Below are 19984 nucleotides of genomic sequence, written 5' to 3'. Positions count from 1 at the left end.
CATAGATATGAAGGTGGCTCATCAATGAGCCGAAACCGGCAATCAACATAGAAAATTTGTGATCTTGACGTAGGATTTTTATCCATATTTTTTTCGCAACTTTTGTTAGCGCTAACCCTCACGGATTCAAACTCTGACTTCTGTTTTGCAACCAGATGCCTTATTTGCTTTTTCTTATGTTTACAATCTGCCTTAGTGTAGTAGTTAGTCTGACTGCAAATAAACAGCAGTAATTAGACTCCAGAGTTCCATGTGGCGCCTGCTACGAGCATCCTGTCGAAGCTCTAAATCCGTGCCTATCGGAGTTGCATTGTGACAGTGCTTGGTGCTGCTGCAAGCAATCAACCTTTCATCACTGGACGTTTGCCTTTCTGCATTTGCTTCTAACCGTTCGGAATTTGCAGAATAACCTGTAATCGTCTCTCTTCCGTCTATTTTGTGTTAAGACACGTCTTAGGTAATTATTTTCTGGTGTCAGATGTGTGGTTCCCTTAATGATTATTAAGATAGGTAGGCACTTTGCACATGTTCATCCTCACGTTAAGACTGGACTGACGACTTTGAGAGTCTTATGAGAAGCAGCGGAGCGAGAAGAGCAGAAAAACGGAGTGGAGGTCTGGAGATCGACGCCAGACGAGGGAAGAGGCGTAGAAGACAGTCCTCTCTAAACAACTTCACTCCAATGCGAGGGTCGTGGGAACGGCCGGGCGACAACGAAACCGAGTGGTGATCGCGGTCCTAAGAGGGCTGCCAGGACAACAACACACGGCGGTAACGAGTTTTCGCGAGCTTCAGCAGCAGTGGCGCTTAGAGAGAAGCTCGCACAGCACAAAGGCCCGTCACAGCACAGCGGGCATCGCACGGGCACCTTCTGCTCATCTCACCTCAGCGCAGCGCAGCACATCGCTCTCAGCTGCGATACTCTCTCGACTCGACTCGACTAGCTTCTGCACAGCTCTTCAGAAACAAAGATAAGTCATGGTCTCATCTTACAACGCAGTTGTTGATAGTGGAGTAGAGGCAACTAATATGCTCTTAAATTCATTCCCCAGGCTTTTGATGGCACGAAAGCCAAATTAAATAAGTTTGTAAACAATAGATTGGGACAGAAGAGGAGATTCATTCAACATCAATTTAGTCATTAGTAGGAAAATTAAGCAATGCAATATTCATTTAGGGAATCTGTGACGAATGCATATGACACTTGTGCATGCAATGGGTGGAAACATCAAATAGAGGCTACTGTGATAGATTTGATGGAAGAGTCGACAGTTATGTCCACTAAAGAAAAACGATTTGGGAATCAAAATCACCAGAGCAAAGTGGGTAGGTTACGCGTAAGTGTTTTTGGTGTGGACGTTCAGGGCACACATCTAAGGATTGCAGAAGTAAAGTTGAATGTAAGACCTGTGGCAGATCATTGCATTTAACACGAGGATGCCGACTTGAGAAAAGAACTCGTAAAGTAGAATCGGCTCAAGCGCGTCGAGAGTCAGAGACTCCAAAGCCAGTCAGTCAAGTGCGAAAATTGTAATTTATTGGGACCTAGATGTCCTTGTAAGAAACCGAAGCCAGTTTGTTGTTTTGCGTGTCATAGGCACATGGTTAGAGCGTGTACTGGGAGTATGGGGTATTTTGTGAGAAATAAGATGTACGGAAACAAAAGAGAAGCATAAGATTCTAGTCCCTAATTGACAATTGGGAAATGTGTTTCAGGTCAACTGTGGAAGTAAAAATAAGTTTGTAGAATACAGTTGCCCATCAAAGAGGAGAAAGTCTGTTAAAACTGTTTCTAGGTAATGGAGCTCAGATTAGGTTGTCCTGTATGAAATGTCTGCGAAGCCAAGTGAAGAAATGATAAGCATTAAAAATGGTTCAAATGGCTCTGAGCACTATGGGACTCAACATCTGAGGTCATCAGTCCCCTAGAACTTAGAACTACTGAAACCTAACTAACCTAAGGACATCACACACATCCATGCCCGAGGCAGGATTCGAACCTGCGACCGTAGCTGTCGCGCGGTTCCAGACTGAAGCGCCTAGAACCGCTTGGCCACATCGGCCGGCCAAACATTAAAGGTATTACAAGTCCGGTCATACACACATATGAGACGACAGTTTTAGATCGTGGAATAAATCGAGAACTAACAGTGAAGTTTTATCTGGTAGGAGGGGAACTGAATATTCCCTACGCCGGTTTAATTTGTAGAGACTTGTTTACGAAGTATGGTATAGTAATTGATAATTCCAAGGGAACCCAGTGGACCTGATGTAGGGCCGTTAAAATGGGCACAGAAACAAATGAGCAAGGCGCAGGTACACAGGTGCAGGGGCTTAGGAAGCCACAAGCAGATTTTGAAACTGCAGAATGTGAATACATGTGAATTAACAGTTCTCTGAGCTGCTCAGAGGAGCCAATAAACCTGATTACGTCGAAGAAATGGCGAAGTAAATAAAGTACCGGTAAGCAGTCTATCACTGATAGGAAACTGGCACTATGGACCCTAAGGTAGAACACGTGGATAAAATATTATTAGGTCCTCGTAAGGAGAGTATTTTGAGCATAAAGGTTGCAGATACTAACCTAAGAGACGGCGTCGTTGAGAAGCAAGAGTTGAAGGAAGGTTTGTACTAGCAAAGGCGCTGGTGAGAGTACGAAAAATCTTTTGTTTAACTAGCATACTAAATAATCGAGAGGAGGTGGTTTCTGTTGAAATACCTCGTATTAAGTTGGAACAAGTTCCTCCATTTAGCCCAAGTCGGAAGGTAGACAAGGTCTCGACTGACAAAAAATCGAGAATTAGGTTATTAAAACAAAACTTGCTGTCATATTATTTAAATGAAGTAGAAAAACAGTCCACAATATAGGTGTATGTTGGGTGTAATGATATCTTTCATTTGACACGGTATAAGTTGACACGTACAAACACAATCCGGCATCAAATAAAATTGATTCCAGAAGCAGAGGGCCGAGTAATTTTGCCATCGTCCTTAGAGAATACCAGAAGTACCTTCAAGAAGTGCTTTGAATTTTCCGTTAAATATGGTTCCCATAAAACATAGGTGCACCCAGTAAAAAGAAATGGAGGATGGTCGCGGATTGCAGAAAACTAAATGACATTACTGTCAACATAATGTTTACACTCCCCGTATCGATGAAATTTTGGACGGATTGGGCAAGGCAAAATGTGTTTCAATGATTGATTTGGCTTAGGGATATTAGATGATAATGACCGATAACTTACTGCTAATTATACACTGTTCGCTATTTATGTGTATAAAAGAATGGCAAGAGGACTCCGTTCTGAACCCTCAACGTTCCAAAAATGGATGAATTCAGTTATAATGAGTTTACAGGGGGGAAAATTGTTTATTTACATAGAAGATGTAGCGGTTTTCGGTCCAGCTCTGAAAGAATACACTGCCAGCTTGGGCAAGGCTTTCGAGAGGTTAAGGCAACACAGTTTGAAGTTACATATGGATAAATTTGAATTTTTAAGGAAAGAGGTCATAGAGGTAGGAGATGTCTTAACCGAAAATAGGTTAAAGCCAGACCCAAACAAGTTAAAACCAGTGGCGAAATGTCGCCAGCCCAGTACAACAAGAACGTTAAAGGGTTTTCTCGGGTTAATCAGCTACTATAGGCGCTTCCTTAGAGAATTCAGGAAACTGACAAAACCATTACATGAGTTGCAGGAAAAAAGTGTTAAGTTTGAATAGGGTGCCAAACAAGAGAATGCGTTCCATGTGCTGAAAAAGAAGCTACCTAGTTCTCCTATATTACAGTACCTAGATTGTTCAGGTTATAATCATGACTAACCCGAGTCATGATGGTATTGGTTCCAGTTACACATGCGCCCAGAACTCTGGACAAGGTAGAGTGAATTTATAGCACTTTTGAAAGAGAGTTACAGGCTGTATTTCGGGGGTCCAACATTTCAGACCATATGTGTTTGGTCGTAAGTTTACCATTTGTGCAGGTCATAAACCGTTGCAATGTGTCAGAAATATTAGCAACCCGTCTTCACTTTTAATAAAATTCAGACAGAAATTAGAGGAGTATGATTATGAAACTATACAAAAATGGCAATAACAACTGTGTAGCATATGTATTGTCGACTATAAGGGTAGTACAGTCATCTAATAAAGAAACTGGGTCAAATTAAGGTGAGGAAGGTCGGTAGTCAAGAAAGATGATTAGCGGGGAATAACTGCTGAAGAAAAGGCGGAAATTTTACGGGAATCCCATGACGCACCATAGGTAGTTATCAAGGGATCGTAAGACCTTACGATCTAATTAGGAAATACCGAATGTGGTACGAAGAAAGATACTGAGGACTAGATCATAAAATGCGATGGTTGTCAAAATGCAAGATAACGCAAATAAGAGAAAAATGCGATTGGTTATAAAACTAACACAGTAAGGAGTGTTTGATGGGTGTGCTACTGATACAGTCGGTTCCTTGAAATAATATACACAGGGTGGTCCATTGATAGTGACTGGGTCAAATATCTCAAGAAATAAGCGTCAATCGAAAAAACTACAAAGAACGAAACTTGTCTAGCTTGAAGGGGGAAGCCAGATGGCGCTATGCTTGGCCCGCAAGGTGGCGCTTCCACAGGTCAAATGGATATCAACTGCCTTTTTTAAATAGGAACCCCCACTTTTTATTACATATTCGTGTAGTACGTTTAAGTTGGGCCACTTTTTTCGCTTTGTGATACATGGCGCTGTAATAGTCACAAACATATGGCTTACAATTTTAGACGAACAGTAGGTAACAGGTAGCTTTCTTAAATTAAAATACAGAACGTGGGTACGTTTGAACATTTTATTTCGGTTATTCCAATGTGATACATGTACCTTTGTGAACTTATCATTTCTGAGAACGCATGCTGTTACAGTGTGAGTACCTGTAAATACCACATTAATGCATTTGGCAATACGTGTAACGACTTTCCTCGCAACAGCTTTGACAATGCGCTGACGCATGTTGTCAGGCGTTGTCAGTGGATCACGATAGCAAATGTCCTTCAACTTTCCCCACAGAAAGAAATCCGGGGACGTCAGATCCGGTGAACGTGCGGGCCATGGTATGGTGCTTCAACGACCGATCCACCTGTCAAGAAATATGCTGTTCAATACCGCTTCAACCGCACGCGAGCTATGTGCCGGACATCTATCATGTTGGAAGTACATTGCAATTCTGTCATGCAGTGAAACATCTTGTAGAAACATAGGTAGAACATTACGTAGGAAATCAGCATACATTGTACCATTTAGATTGGTATCGATAAAGTGGGGGCCAATCATCCTTCCTCCCATAATGCAACACCATACATTAATCCGTCAAAGTTGCTGATGTTCCACTTGTCGCATCCATCGTTGATTTTCCGTTGCCCAATAGTGCATATTATGCCGGTTTACGTTACCGCTGTTGGTGAATGACGCTGTTTCGCTAAATAGAACGCGTGCAAAAAAATCTGTCATCGTCCCGTAATTTCTCTTGTGCCCAGTGGCAGAACTGTATACGACGTTCAAAGTCGTCACCATGCAATTCCTGCTGCATAGAAATATGGTACGGGTCGCAATCGATGTTGATGTAGCATTGTCAAGGCCGACGTTTTTTGAGATTCCCGATTCTCGCGCAATTTGTCTGCTACTGATGTGCGGATTAGCCGCGACAGCGGCTGAAACACCTACTTGGGCATCATCATTTGTTGCAGGTCGTCGTTGTCGTTTCACATGTGGCTGAACCACTCCGTGTTTCCTTAAATAACGTAACTATCCGGCGAACGGTCCGGACACTTGGATGATGTCGTCCAGGATACCGAGCAGCATACGTAGCACACGCGCGTTGGGAATTTTGATCACAATAGCCATACATCAACACGATATCGACCCCTACCGCAATTGGTGAACGGTCCATTTTAACACGGGTAATGTATCACGAAGCAAATACCGTCCGCAATGGCGGAATGTTACGTGATACCACGCACTTATCGTTTGTGACTATTACTGAGCCATCTATCGCAAAGCGAATAAAGTGGTCCAACTAAAACATTCATATTTCTTTACGTACTAAACGAATATGTAATAAAAATGGGGGTTCCTATTTAAAAAAACGCAGTTGATATCCGTTTGACCTATGGCAGCGCCGTCTAGCGGGCCAACCATAGCGCCATCTGGTTTCCCCATTCAAGCTAGACGAGTTTCGTTCTTTGTAGTTTTTTCGTTTGATGCTTATTTCGTGAGATATTTGGCCCGGTCACTATCAATGGACCACCCTGTTTACTAACATCCCAAGATGCTCTATAAAATTTCATTTCAGCGGAAAGGATAGGAAAGCAGGATGCAGGTACAGTGGTTCGTTTCCTATCGGAAAGAATAATTCAAAAATCTGAGATGGCCACAGTAATACTTAGTGGCAATGATAGCATTTTTTTGAGTGACACACTACAGAGAGAGTGCGGATTTTTAATGATTAACAGAGTACGTACCTCCTGTTCCCGTTTCAAGTCGAACAGAGTGTTGGGAAGATCACACCGAACTATAACAGAATGCCTGAGACACTGTATCAGTGGGGCTCAAGCAAATTGGGGTGAACGGCCTCCAATCGCGGTATTTGTGTACAATACCACACACCATAGCGCCACGAATTAGACATCACATGAGTTATTTTTGTTAGAACATGTAACATACCGAGTATATTGCAAAGAGATTCCACATGTGTTACTTATAATTATGATGATTATGTATTTAAATTGAAGGAGAAAGTGAGGCAGATGCAATCCACCAAAGTGCCAGGGATTATAATGAACATCGTAAGGAGAAGAATAAATAGTACTATAAGAGACCAGAATCGGAAAGATTTCGCCGGCCGGAGTGGCCGAGCGGTCCGAGGCGCTACAGTCTGAAACCGCGCGCCCGCTTCGGACGCAGGTTCGAATCCTGCCTCGGCTATGGATGTGTGTGATTTCCTTATGTTAGTTAGGTTCACGTAGTTCTAAGTTCTAGGGGACTGATGACCTCAGAAGTTAAGTCCCATTGCGCTCAGTGCCATTTGAACAATTTTTTTCGATAAGATTTCAAAACAGGTGATCAAGTTCTATTGTACGATGAAAGTGTCAGAAGAAGCAGAAGCCGTAAACTAAACACGCAGTGGCGTGATCCATGCACTGTAGGAGAGACAAAAGGCCCAAGGGGAAACAAATTTTTTAACGGTGCATGCCAACATGTTACAGGAGTTCTACTGAAATAGAACTTTTCCTTGAATTTCATGTGAGGAAACTGGCGGGAGTGTTGAACCTTCTAAGCTATTTGCAGCGGTGTACGCACTTGGATAATATCGAGATTTTATCATAGAGAATGTTTCTTCGCCGCTGGGCTTATATTATCACAGCAATGGAAAGGTAAAAATCTATAGCGTGATTTGGGAAATCTATAGCTATGTTAATCTGGAAGAACTTCAGAGAAAAGGTTATGAGACAGAGAGACTTACGCATTTACCTCCAATACACTGGAAACAGAAGTTAACGAGCTGGGTAATAAGCGATGAAGAGTGTGCAGATGTAGAACAAGCCTCGGTATGGACAATTGCTGAGACATTGGACACGTAGAAAACAAGGTGCCTTAAATTTTGTACTTGAAATTATACGTAAAGTATTATTTGTAAAATTAGCCGAGTAGGTTGCCTTCTATTTCAAAACAAAGACTGACTCAGCTGAAAATGAGCAGAGGCAGTTGCCTCAGTTCACCAAAGACCAAGTAACAATAGTAAAAGCAACTCTGATGAGTTTTAATCACGCAGTAGCTTCTTGCCTTTCGCGTAACGAGGGAATGATAGTTAATAACATGGGAAACTTCCATAGGTACATGAATGAACATGCTAAAAGCACTGATCAGAAGATACAACACTTAGATGTGATCACTACTGTTAACAAACCGTTAATGGAGTTGGCATCGATTTACACTGAGTTAGAAAGGGATTAAGGGATGTTAATTTCTGCCATAGAAATGCACAGAAACGAATACTGGAACCTCACATATTTAATCCAGCGCAAATACACTCCTGGAAATTGAAATAAGAACACCGTGAATTCATTGTCCCAGGAAGGGGAAACTTTATTGACACATTCCTGGGGTCAGATACATCACATGATCACACTGACAGAACCACAGGCACATAGACACAGGCTACAGAGCATGCACAATGTCGGCACTAGTACAGTGTATATCCACCTTTCGCAGCAATGCAGGCTGCTATTCTCCCATGGAGACGATCGTAGAGATGCTGGATGTAGTCCTGTGGAACGGCTTGCCATGCCATTTCCACCTGGCGACTCAGCTGGACCAGCGTTCGTGCTGGACGTGCAGACCGCGTGAGACGACGCTTCATCCAGTCCCAAACATGCTCAATGGGGGACAGATCCGGAGATCTTGCTGGCCAGGGTAGTTGACTTACACCTTCTAGAACACGTTGGGTGGCACGGGATACATGCGGACGTGCATTGTCCTGTTGGAACAGCAAGTTCCCTTGCCGGTCTAGGAATGGTAGAACGATGGGTTCGATGACGGTTTGGATGTACCGTGCACTATTCAGTGTCCCCTCGACGATCACCAGAGGTGTACGGCCAGTGTAGGAGATCGCTCCCCACACCATGATGCTGGGTGTTGGCCCTGTGTGCCTCGGTCGTATGCAGTCCTGATTGTGGCGCTTACCTGCACGGCGCCAAACACGCATACGGCCATCATTGGCACCAAGGCAGAAGCGACTCTCATCGCTGAAGACGACACGTCTCCATTCGTCCCTCCATTCACGCCTGTCGCGACACCACTGGAGGCGGGCTGCACGATGTTGGGGCGTGAGCGGAAGACGGCCTAACGGTGTGCGGGACCGTAGCCCAGCTTCATGGAGACGGTTGCGAATGGTCCTCGCCGATACCCCAGGAGCAACAGTGTCCCTAATTTGCTGGGAAGTGGCGGTGCGGTCCCCTACGGCACTGCGTAGGATCCTACGGTCTTGGCGTGCATCCGTGCGTCGCTGCGGTCCGGTCCCAGGTCGACGGGCACGTGCACCTTCCGCCGACCACTGGCGGCAACATCGATGTACTGTGGAGACCTCAATCCCCACGTGTTGAGCAATAAGGCGGTACGTCCACCCGGCCTCACGCATGCCCACTATACGCCCTCGCTCAAAGTCCGTCAACTGCACATACGGTTCACGTCCACGCTGTCGCGGCATGCTACCAGTGTTAAAGACTGCGATGGAGCTCCGTATGCCACGGCAAACTGGCTGACACTGACGGCGGCGGTGCACAAATGCTGCGCAGCTAGCGCCATTCGACGGCCAACACCGCGATTCCTGGTGTGTCCGCTGTGCCGTGCGTGTGATCATTGCTTGTACAGCCCTCTCGCAGTGTCCGGAGCAAGTATGGTGGGTCTGACACACCGGTGTCAATGTGTTCTTTTTTCCATTTCCAGGAGTGTAGTTAAACACTTCTATTTAATTTGGGATGATATTAACGACAAGAACTTCTCCACTGCTCTCGCAGAACAGAGCGGATACCGGTCGTTACGTATAATTGATGTTGATGCGTATATGTCTGGTCATATATTAAGCTATGTATTGACTTTACCATTTGCATAAAACGAGCTCTTTAATTTTCACAGAGTTCAAATGTTCAGATGTGTGTGAAATCTTATGGGACTTAACTGCTAAGGTCATGAGTCCCTAAGCTTGCACACTACTTAACCTAAATTATCCTAAGGACAAACACACACACCCATGCCCGAGGGAGGACTCGAACCTCCGCCGGGACCAGCCGCACAATCCGTGACTCCAGCGTCCTAGACCTCTCGGCTAATCCCGCGCGGCTTTTACAGTGTATTACCTTCAACCTTCCCTAGTCGATGGAAGTAAAAATTTGTTTGCGTACGTAGAACGATAGAAATATTATTTGTTAAGTGATGAATCCAAGAGATGACATGGAAAATTGAGTAACGGTTAACTGTTGTGTAAAGAAATAGATTGCGTTCCCAAAATTTGTAAAGAAAAGTTTGTTTTAATGTGCTAAGTATGACCACGAAACGTGTGAAGCTACTATGTTTCAACCAATAAGCGAAATTCGTAAGGACTTTACCAAAAATTGTACGAAACTAATGATAGTATTTACACTACAGTGAGTCAAGGCCAATGGTTATTAGTTGCTCCAAAAGAGAAAGGCTTGGCAATTTTGTGTAATGACAAAAAGCCATCTGATGCACTGGTCATGGGTACAAGGAAACAAACATTTTATGTGAAATGTAAAGTGTATGGAAAACAGGTGTTCATACAGTCGGAACAAATAATAAGAATTAGTAACACCATTAAAACTATAGTGCCAGCTTTAAACATGGAGACTGTTTGCTGCATTATAAATTAGTAAAAGAGGAATAATTCTGAATTAAGGTTAGATCTACCATTGGAACCTGTAATGAATTAAACATTAAATGATTTTAAAGTGGTAGGTTATAAAACGGCGGAAATAGAAGAGGAAATACCTTTCCAAGAATAGCACAGTTCCTCAGAAATATCTTGATCTCATTATTCGTTCTGGTCTTGCCTATGAGTTGTAATACTTACGAGCATGTTTATACGTTGTTTGTGCAGGTGCTGCAAAGTTTTTATGTTTTGCTTTAAGTGTATGTGCACAGGCATCAGCCATGATTGTCGTAGAGTATGTGTGAGGACGATTTAAGTAACTGTATGTAAAGACCTGGAGATGACACGCACTTGTAGAGGACGGCCTCTTCGGTCAAGTAAAGGAAATAGTGAAGAGCGCCATGAAAGCTCCATTAGGTTTGGGCGCAATGAGGGAAGAGCCTCGTTATCTATGCCTGCTCCACGAGGAGTTCAAGGGTAATGCAAGGCTCTGTAGAACTCTTTTCGTAAGTAAGAAATTACTATTGTGAATCACAGAGGGAAAATGTGAAGAAGAATGATTGTAACAACGATATTTACTGTTGTGTGATAAGGTGTTTATCTGCTTGTAATGTAAGGAAAAATAAACAATAATAAACAAATATATGTGTGTATGTAATATGAAAAAAGGTGAGACTAAAACTTTTATTCCCGTTTGTATATTATGTATTTCTGAGGTGAAAAACAAAAGTTACTTAATCCATGACTTAAACTGGTATTTCTATGTATCTGTAAAGTAAAGCGAAAAATGAATCAATGATTTACATTGATGCTCCTATGCATATGTACCTATGTGTATATAAGTGCAGTGAAAAATGAAACATTGTTTTATATTGGTGTTAACAAATGCGCAAAAGTGAAGTAAAAATGAACTCTACAGAGTGAAAAATGTAAAAAAGAACCAAAGTGATCAACAAAGAACGTATATAATAGCAGACATGACAAGCTTGTTGCTTCCACTGAGGTCCGCAACCTCAGTGAGTTTACACAGTTTAGAGCGCTACAACAGCGGTCCCCGCTCACGAAAGGCATCTGGGCGGGGTCAAGTGACGTGAAACACTGTTGTTGTTAGAAGAAAGGCAGTGACCTTTAGCTTTCAGCTGAAAGCTGATTGCTACCAAACTTAGAGTTTGTTAATGTAAATTCCAGAGACATCCATACCTACTGAGGATGAGTTGTGGAGGAATCTGGATGTCGTCGGCCAGGAGTGCCCTGGAGAGGCAGAGCCACTCGTCAGATTGTCTGAAGCCTGTAAAGTGATGGTGGATTGGTGGGCCGACTACAGGAAGGGAGAAACAGTTCGCCGCCACAATCCTTTGGAAGCCCCTGTATTTGTATTCAGACCGAGTTGTCAGTCAGATCGCTGGGGCGCCAACTCCGTGTCGCTAGTTGCCAGCCTCGGTATGGTCCGACGGAACTGTTTTTTCTCACTTGGAGTGCTGCTCTCTAAATTAGTATTTAAAATGCTGCTATGTTTGTTACTTCTATTAACGATCTCCACAATGGATTCAGACACCGACTTGTGTGGTGCAACGAGTAGGTTTTTCTAATGTTTAGTCTGTAAATAAACAATGTCAATCAGACCCCTAAATTGCACGAGTCGCCTGCTGCGAGCATTCCATCACGTCTCAAAGTCTACGGCTGTCGTAGGTGCCCTGTGACACTGCTTGACGCTGCTGCAATCAACCTGCCGTCAATGGAAGTCTGTCTTTCTTCATTCGCTATTAACCTCTCAGAAATTGCAGACTCACCTGTAACCCTCTCTATCTTCTCTCATGGTGTGTAGCGGAGGTGCATTGTGCACCAGTTACGCTTCCCGTTTTTCTGTTCCAGTCGCGAATGGGTCACGGGAAGAACGATTGTTGGTAAGGCTCCGTGTGAGTTCGTCTCTCTAATTTTAGCTTCATGATTTTTTCACGCGAAGGGAAACAAAATATTGGTTGACTCTTCTAGGAAAGTACTCTCTCGGAACTTTAAAAATAAACTACTCTGTGATGCAGAAAGCCTCTCTTGTAGTGTCTGCGAATGTAATTGGCTGAGCATCTCCATGACGCTTTCGCGCTTTCAAAATGAACTTCTAATGGAACTCGCTGTTCTTCTTTGCATCTTCTCTATTTCTTCTATCACTCCTAAGTTCCATGAGATGCTTGTGTGTAACCGTCTCCTGTTTCACAAGGAGCTCCATGGCCTTATTCGATACTGCTGTAACTTACAATTCGCAATTTTTCACAACACAACATTCATTTATGTACGTTTACAAGGTTGATGACTAAGCAACAAAAGAAAGCTAACAATAACGGTGCCAAGTCTCCTAATTGAGGTAAACAAAAAGTTCACTTCTAATTTTCCAGAAAGGTTCATGGTAGCACACACACATTCAGAGGCGAAGACGTAATCTTCAGCGTTCGAAGTCCACGAAGTCGGAATCCGAAGTGAACTGAACTTTGGGGCTGGTTCTAACCCCTAAATAGCAGTCTCCAGCCAATCAGGTTTTGGCGAAGTGATACTTCCTGCACACTGTGACTCGAGCTCCCCCTGCAAGAAGTAATGCTCGGAATATCTGTTTCCTTTATCTTGTATGTAAATTAAAGAGCCGGTGTTTACCATGTTGCTTTTGGTACACCTTGGACATACACACCCCGTCCTCCGTGGTGTAATGTAGGTTGCAGGTCCACAGGGACTACCTTGGTTCCAGTAAAACACTCCTCCCCCCTTGGAAAAGCTGGAGCAGCACGGGCGACTGTGGGGGAGACAGTAGCAATATAGCCTGGTGCCATAGGCTGATCTGCAGCTAAGTCGTGCCGAAGGATGGCATGGAACCCGGCCGCCGGAGAGTATAGTGCCACCTTCCACCCGAGGCAGCTGGAATACCGAAGCAGTGGCGACTGCGAGGCGACGTTGGGCTGCGCAAGCGGCATGGGGACGTCTGCGTCATCCAACCAAGGTGGCGCCGAAGAGGGGCCGGGAACTGAATTCAGGGTAAAGGTCCCATAGCTGCCCCAGGTCCAGCGTATGCGGCGGCGTGGGACTTGCAGCCGGCGTCTGCTGGCTCTCTCTGGGAAGATCATCCACCGACTGAGGAGAGGGCATCAATATAGGCCCCAAGGAAGGGTCTGGTGATGGGATAGAGAGAGAGAAACCGGCATTTGGGGCTGTAGCTGCTCGAGGGAAAGAGGCCGCAGTTGGTTGCGGTGACGGGAAACCACCCTGTTGTCCAGCCGTATGTTGAATAGTTTTCGACCACGGGCCAAGATAACGACCCCCAGATGCCAGCTGGTCCTGGGCCCAAAACTGCGAGCCCACACCTTGGAGCTGGATGAATATTGGGAAGTGCTGGGCAGGGCTCGAGGTCCAATCTGCAGCAGGAGGAGATGGAGTAGGGTAAAAGTCTGGTGACCATGGAGCAGTTCGGCTGGATTCTTGTCATCCGCTTGCATGGCCCTTTAGGTACTGAGCAATAACGTAAGAGCTTCCTCCAGAGGATGGTCCTTCATGTACTTCTTAATCTGAGTTTTAAAAGTGTGAACAAGGTTCTCCGTCTCTCCATTTGACTGGGGGTGAAAGGAGGGGTAAAGACGTGGTGGATACCAGTATTGTGGCAGAATTTGGTGAACTCTTGACTGCGAAATTGCGGGCCGTTGTCCGATACCATGGTGACGGGAAGGCCTTAATTGGAAAATATTTTTGACTTGGCCATGATAGTGTTCTCTGAGGTGATAGAGGAGCAGCGGATAATGAAAGGGAAGTGGGAGTAGGCATCAGTGACGAGTAACCAGTAAGCGCCGAGGAAGGGTCCTATAGAATCTACAGTTCGCATGGGAGGGAAGCGGCCGGCCAGGATTGGAAGAAGTGGTGCAGTGTGGGAAGGTCCTGGGTACACAGCTAACAACTCTGGACCATGCGCTCCACGTCTGCTGTCAAGCCTAACAAGAAGGAATGGCGACGTGCGAGGGTTTTCGTCCGGGCAATACCCCAGTGACCTAGATGTAAGATGTGGAGAATCTGGGACCGCAGGGAAGTTGGTACGACGACTCGTTGATTTGGCTTTATTTTCTGCATGGAGGAGCACCCTGTTAACAGCCACCAGTTGATGGCGGATGTGGAAGAAGAATCGGATGTCAGCCTGGGCTCGAGGATGAGGAAGCGTCGGCCAGCCGTGGAGAACATTGCGGTGCACCAGTTGTAGGAGCGGATTTGCGGTCGTCGCTGCGGCCACTCTCTCAGCTGTGACTGTGAATGCAGCTAACGCAGCCGGTATGTCGCCATCGACCTGAAAAATTAGTAGGTCCGACGAATCGATCGCCGAATCCTGGTCGGAGGGGAGCCAAGATAAGGCATTGGCGTTTGCATGCTGGCAGGTGGGCCGGAAATGGATGGTGTACCTAAAACGTGAAAGGAATAGGGCCCATCGCTGCAGGCGGTGGGGAGTCTTCATGGGTAACTGGGCTGACGGGGAAAATAAGGCCAAGAGGTGCTTATAGTCAGTGATTAAGCGAAAAGACGTACCGTAAAGGTATGGGAGGAATTTGGTACAGGCAAACGCGATGGCTAAGGCCTCCGTCTCAATTTGGGAATCTCTGCATTGGGCATCTGTAAGAGATTTAGATATGTAAGTCATCGGGCGTTCTGATCCATCTGGTAGACGGTGCGAAAGGACAGCCCCAACACCATAGTTTGAGGTGTCCGTGGCCCAGAGGAGAGGAAGAGAGGATTACATGGCTTGAGACACGCCGCTGAGTGCAATCTCCGCTTTAAGGTTTGGGAAGCCGATTCACAAGCCGGGGGCAAATGAAAAGGCACGTTCTTTCGGCATAGGTGATTGAGGGGCACCGCAATGTGGGCCGAGGGAATGAACTTTCGATAGTAAGCAATTTTACCCAGGAAAGATCGCAATTGGTGGACGTCACTTGGACGAGGAAGGGCCGTTATAGCGGCGATGTGTGAGGACGTAGGCGATATGCCATTGCGGAAAATGATGTGACCCAGGTAGGGGATAGCAAGTTGAACAAAGGAGCATTTAGCAAGGTTGTATTTTAGGCCCGCAGTCAGCAAGCCCAGGAGCAATTGTCGCTGATGACTGAGATGTTCCTCCTCTGTACGGCCGGTGACGAAGTCGTCGAGGTAGTTTATACAACCTCACACATCCCGCAAGAGCTATTCCACTTAACGCTGAAAGATGTCCGGTGTACTAGCGATGCCGGTTTAACCGGAACAGCTGAAACAGAGTGTTGACGACGACCGAGTGAGTAGAAAGCTCATCTAAAGGTATTTGGAGGTAGGCCTCGGCAAGATCGATCTTCGAAGAAATTTGTCCCCGTGCGAGCTTGGAGACCAAGTCCTCGGGACGCGGGAGGGGATAGTCTTCAACCTGTAACTGAGGGTTAAGTGTAGCCTTGAAGTCGCCACAAACTCGAAGACGCCCATCTGGTCTCTTGAGGACGGCCAAGGGTGTCGCCCACGAACTGTAATGGACCGGACTGACGACTCTCTCCGTGGTGAGACGCTCCATTTCTTGTTGAATAGGCTGCTGGAGGGCGTGGGGAACCTGCAGGTCCCGGGAGTACTTCGGGCGGGCAGACGGTTTCAGCAGGAGCGACGCATGAAAATCTTGAGCACAGCTGACACCCGGCGAGAAGAGGTCCTGGAATTCTGTGCACAAGGTATCGACTGCCGGAAACGGAACCTGGGGAGACACCAGATGAACATTGTCGTCGATGGCAAAGCCAAAGGCCCGGAAGGCATCCTACCCGAAGAGATCTGCCGTGGCCGCATTGCTTATCACAAGGAAGGTAACTTCTCGGCGAAGCGATTTGTGCAGGACGGAAGCCGTGAACTGACCCAAGAGGGCGAATGCTTGCTTATTATAAGTAAGGAGGCGCCGAGGTGTGGGTGCCAGCGGGGGCCCACCCTGAATAGGTCAGGCGTGCACTACACGCAGGAAGCGACTACAACGGTAACGGAGTACGTGTGGAGTGCACATGTGGGTTTTTTAGGTCAGAGAATTTCCTCCCTAGGCCCGACAAGACGCCTCCTGAGGTATCAGTAGGCAAAACGCAACAGGGAATGACAATATTAATGTGACAATAGTAAACTGCAGGAGCGTCTATAGAAAGGTCCCAGAACTGCTCTCATTAATAAACGGTCCCAATGGCCACATAATACTAGGGACGGAAAGTTGGTTGAAACCAGATGTAAACAGTAATGAAATTCTAAACTCAGATTGGAATGTACACCGCAGAGACAGACTGGACAGTGAAGGGGGAGGCATGTTTATAGCGATAAAAAGTGCAATACTATCGAAGGAAATTGACGGAGATCCGAAATGTGAAATAATTTGGGTGAAGGTCACGGTTAAAGCAGACTCAGACATGGTAATTGGATGTCTCTATAGGCCCCCTGGCTCAGCAGATGTTGTGTCACAACACCTGAAGGAAAATTTGGAAAATATTTCGAGTAGATTTCCCGACCATGTTATAGTTTTGGGTGGAGATTTTAATTTACCAGATATAGACTGGGAGACTCAAATGTTTATAACATGTGGCAGGGACAAAGAATCTAGTGATATTTTTTAAAGTGCATTATCTAAAAACTACCTTGAGGAGCTAAACATAGAACCGACTAGTCGCAATAACACATTAGACCATCTGCTGACAAACAGACCGGAACTATTTGAAACAGTTAACGAAGAACAGGGAATCAGCGATCATAAAACGGTTACAGCATCTGTGATTTCAGCCGTAAATAGAAATATTAAAAAAGGTAGGAAGATTTTCTGTTTAGCAAAAGTGACAAAAAGCAGATTTCAGAGTACTTGACGGTTCAACACAAAAGTTTTGTCTCAAGCACAGATAGAGTTGAGGTTCAGTCGACAAAGTTCAAAACCATCATACAATATGCATTAGAGTAGTATGTGCCAAGCAAGATCGTAAGAGATGGAAAAGAGCCACCGTGGTACAATAACCGAGCTAGAAAACTGCTACGGAAGCAAAGGGAACTTCACAGGAAACGTAAACATAGCCAAAGCCTTGCAGACAGACAAAAATTACATGAAGCGACGTGTAGTGTGAGGAGGGCTATGTGAGAGGCGTTCAACGAATTCGAAAGTAAAGTTCTATATACTGACTGGTCAGAAAATCCTAAGAAATTTTGGTCTTATGTCAAAGCGGTAGGTGGATCAAAACAAAATGTCAAGACACTCTGTGACCCAAGTGGTAGTGAAACAGAGGATGACAGACTAAAGGCCGAAATACTAAATGACTTTTCCCAAAGCTGTTTCACGGAAGAAGACTGCACTATAGTTCTTTCTCTAGATTGTCGCACAGATGACAAAGCGGTAGGTATCGAAACAGATGACAGAGGGATAGAGAAACAATTAAAATCGCTCAAAAGAGGAAAGGCCGCTGGACCAGCTGGGATACCAGTTCGATTTTACACAGAGTGCGCGAAGGAACTTGCCCCCCCCCCCCCCCCCCCCCCTTCTTGCAGCGGTGTATCGTAGGTCTCTAGAAGAGCGTAGCGTTCCAAAAGATTGGAAAAGGGCACAGGTCATCCCCGTTTTCAAGAAGGGACATCGAACAGATGTGCAGAACTGTAGACCTATATCTCTGACGTCGATCAGTTGTAGAAATTTGGATCGCGTATTATGTTCGATTATAATGACTTTTCTGGAGACTAGAAATCTACTGTGTAGGAATCAGCATGGGTTTTGAAAAGACGATCGTGTGAAACCCAGCTCGCGCTATTAGTCCACGAGACTCAGAGGGCCATAGACACGAGATACCAGGTAGATGCCGTGTTTAATGAACAAAGTAAGAGCATATGGACTATCAGACCAATTGTGTGATTGGATTGAAGAGTTCCTAGATAACAGAACGCAGCATGTCATTCTCAATGGAGAGAAGTCTTGTGAAGTAAGAGTGATTTCAGGTGTGCCGTAGGGGAGTGTTGAAGGACCGTTGCTATTCACAATATATATAAATGACCTTATGGATAACATCGGAAGTTCACTGAGGCATTTTGCGGATGCTTCTGTAGTATATCGAGAGGTTGTAACAATGGAAAATGGTACTGAAATGCAGGAGGATCTGCAACGAATTGACGCATGATGCAGGGAAAGGCAATTGAATCTCAATTTAGGCACGTGTAATGTGCTGTGAATACATAGAAAGAAAGATTCCTTATCATTTACCTACAATATAGCAGTTCAGCAACTGTAAGCATTTAATTCCATAATTATCTGGGAGTAGGCATTAGGAGTGATTTAAAATGGAATGACCATATCAACTTAATCGTCGTAAAGCAGATGCCAGACTGAGATTCATTGGAAGAATCCTACGGAAATGCAATCCGAAAACAAAGGAAGTAGGTTACAGTACGCTTGTTCGCCCACTGCTTGAATACTGCTCCGCAGTGTGAGATCCGTACCAGATAGGGTTGATAGAAGAGATAGAGATGATCCAACGGAGAGCAGCGCGCTTCGCTACAGGATCGTTTATTAATCGCGAAAACGTTACGGGATGACAGATAAACTACAGTGGAAGACTCTGCAGGAGAGACGCTCAGTAGGTCGGTACGGGCTTTTGTTGAAGTTTCGAGAACACACCTTCACCGAGGAGTCAAGCAGTATATTGCTCCCTCCTACGCATATCTCGCGATGAGACCATGAGGATAAAATCAGAGAGATTAGGGCCCACACAGAGGCACACCGACAATCTTTCTGTCCACGAACAATACGAAACTGGAATGGAAGGGAGAACCGATAGAGGTACTCAGGGTACACTCCGCCACACACCGTCAGGTGGCTTGCGGAGTATGGATGTAGATGTAGATATAGACTTTCGCATAAGAGGAATAGTTGACCAGTGAGACCGCTGCTCAGGTATCCACCTGCATCTGCAGCGGCCGACCGTTTACCTGAACGTCGATTATCGGCATGGAGATCTCGAAGACTGCACCTGGTTGATATCCTTGGGTATAGGCCACCGACGATCATTGGTCGGATGAGGAGGGGGCTGCCGAGATCTTCAGACCGAATTGCCATGTCCGTTACGGGTAACACTGCACAATACGCCCACCTGTCAGGGTAGTCTTCCCGTGCATGGTTCATAAAGCATCCCGGGCAGGACGTGAGCCGGAGGGGCTGGCGTCGCTGGCGAGGGCGCGGGGGCATCAGTACACCGACGGTCTGCGCCGAACCCGCGGAACCGTCCGAGGGCGAGAATTCCTGGACAGGGCGGCTGCCCTGTCGACGCTGTGCAGAACAGGACGGTCGGCGCCGGTCGGCGGAACGGACGGCGGTAACGTCTTCGACGTCTGCCGGTGATGCGACGGGCTCCGAGGCGTCGTGGTCGCGGAGGGCCCCACTTCTGTCCAGGATTCCAAACGCTTGTTGGCAGCCGTAGATACTTCGTACTTGAATGCTAGATGAATGATCTGGTCCAGAGTAGGATCGTCGATTCGGACAGCGTCTCCTAATTGAGGCAAACAAAAAGTGCACTTCTAATTTTCCAAAAAGATTCGTG

This window comes from Schistocerca gregaria, chromosome X (assembly GCF_023897955.1).
Source record: "Schistocerca gregaria isolate iqSchGreg1 chromosome X, iqSchGreg1.2, whole genome shotgun sequence".
In the NCBI taxonomy this organism is placed as follows: Eukaryota; Metazoa; Arthropoda; class Insecta; order Orthoptera; family Acrididae; genus Schistocerca; species Schistocerca gregaria.
The sequence above is the reverse complement of the archived record's forward strand: the minus strand, read 5'-3'. Positions refer to the sequence as shown.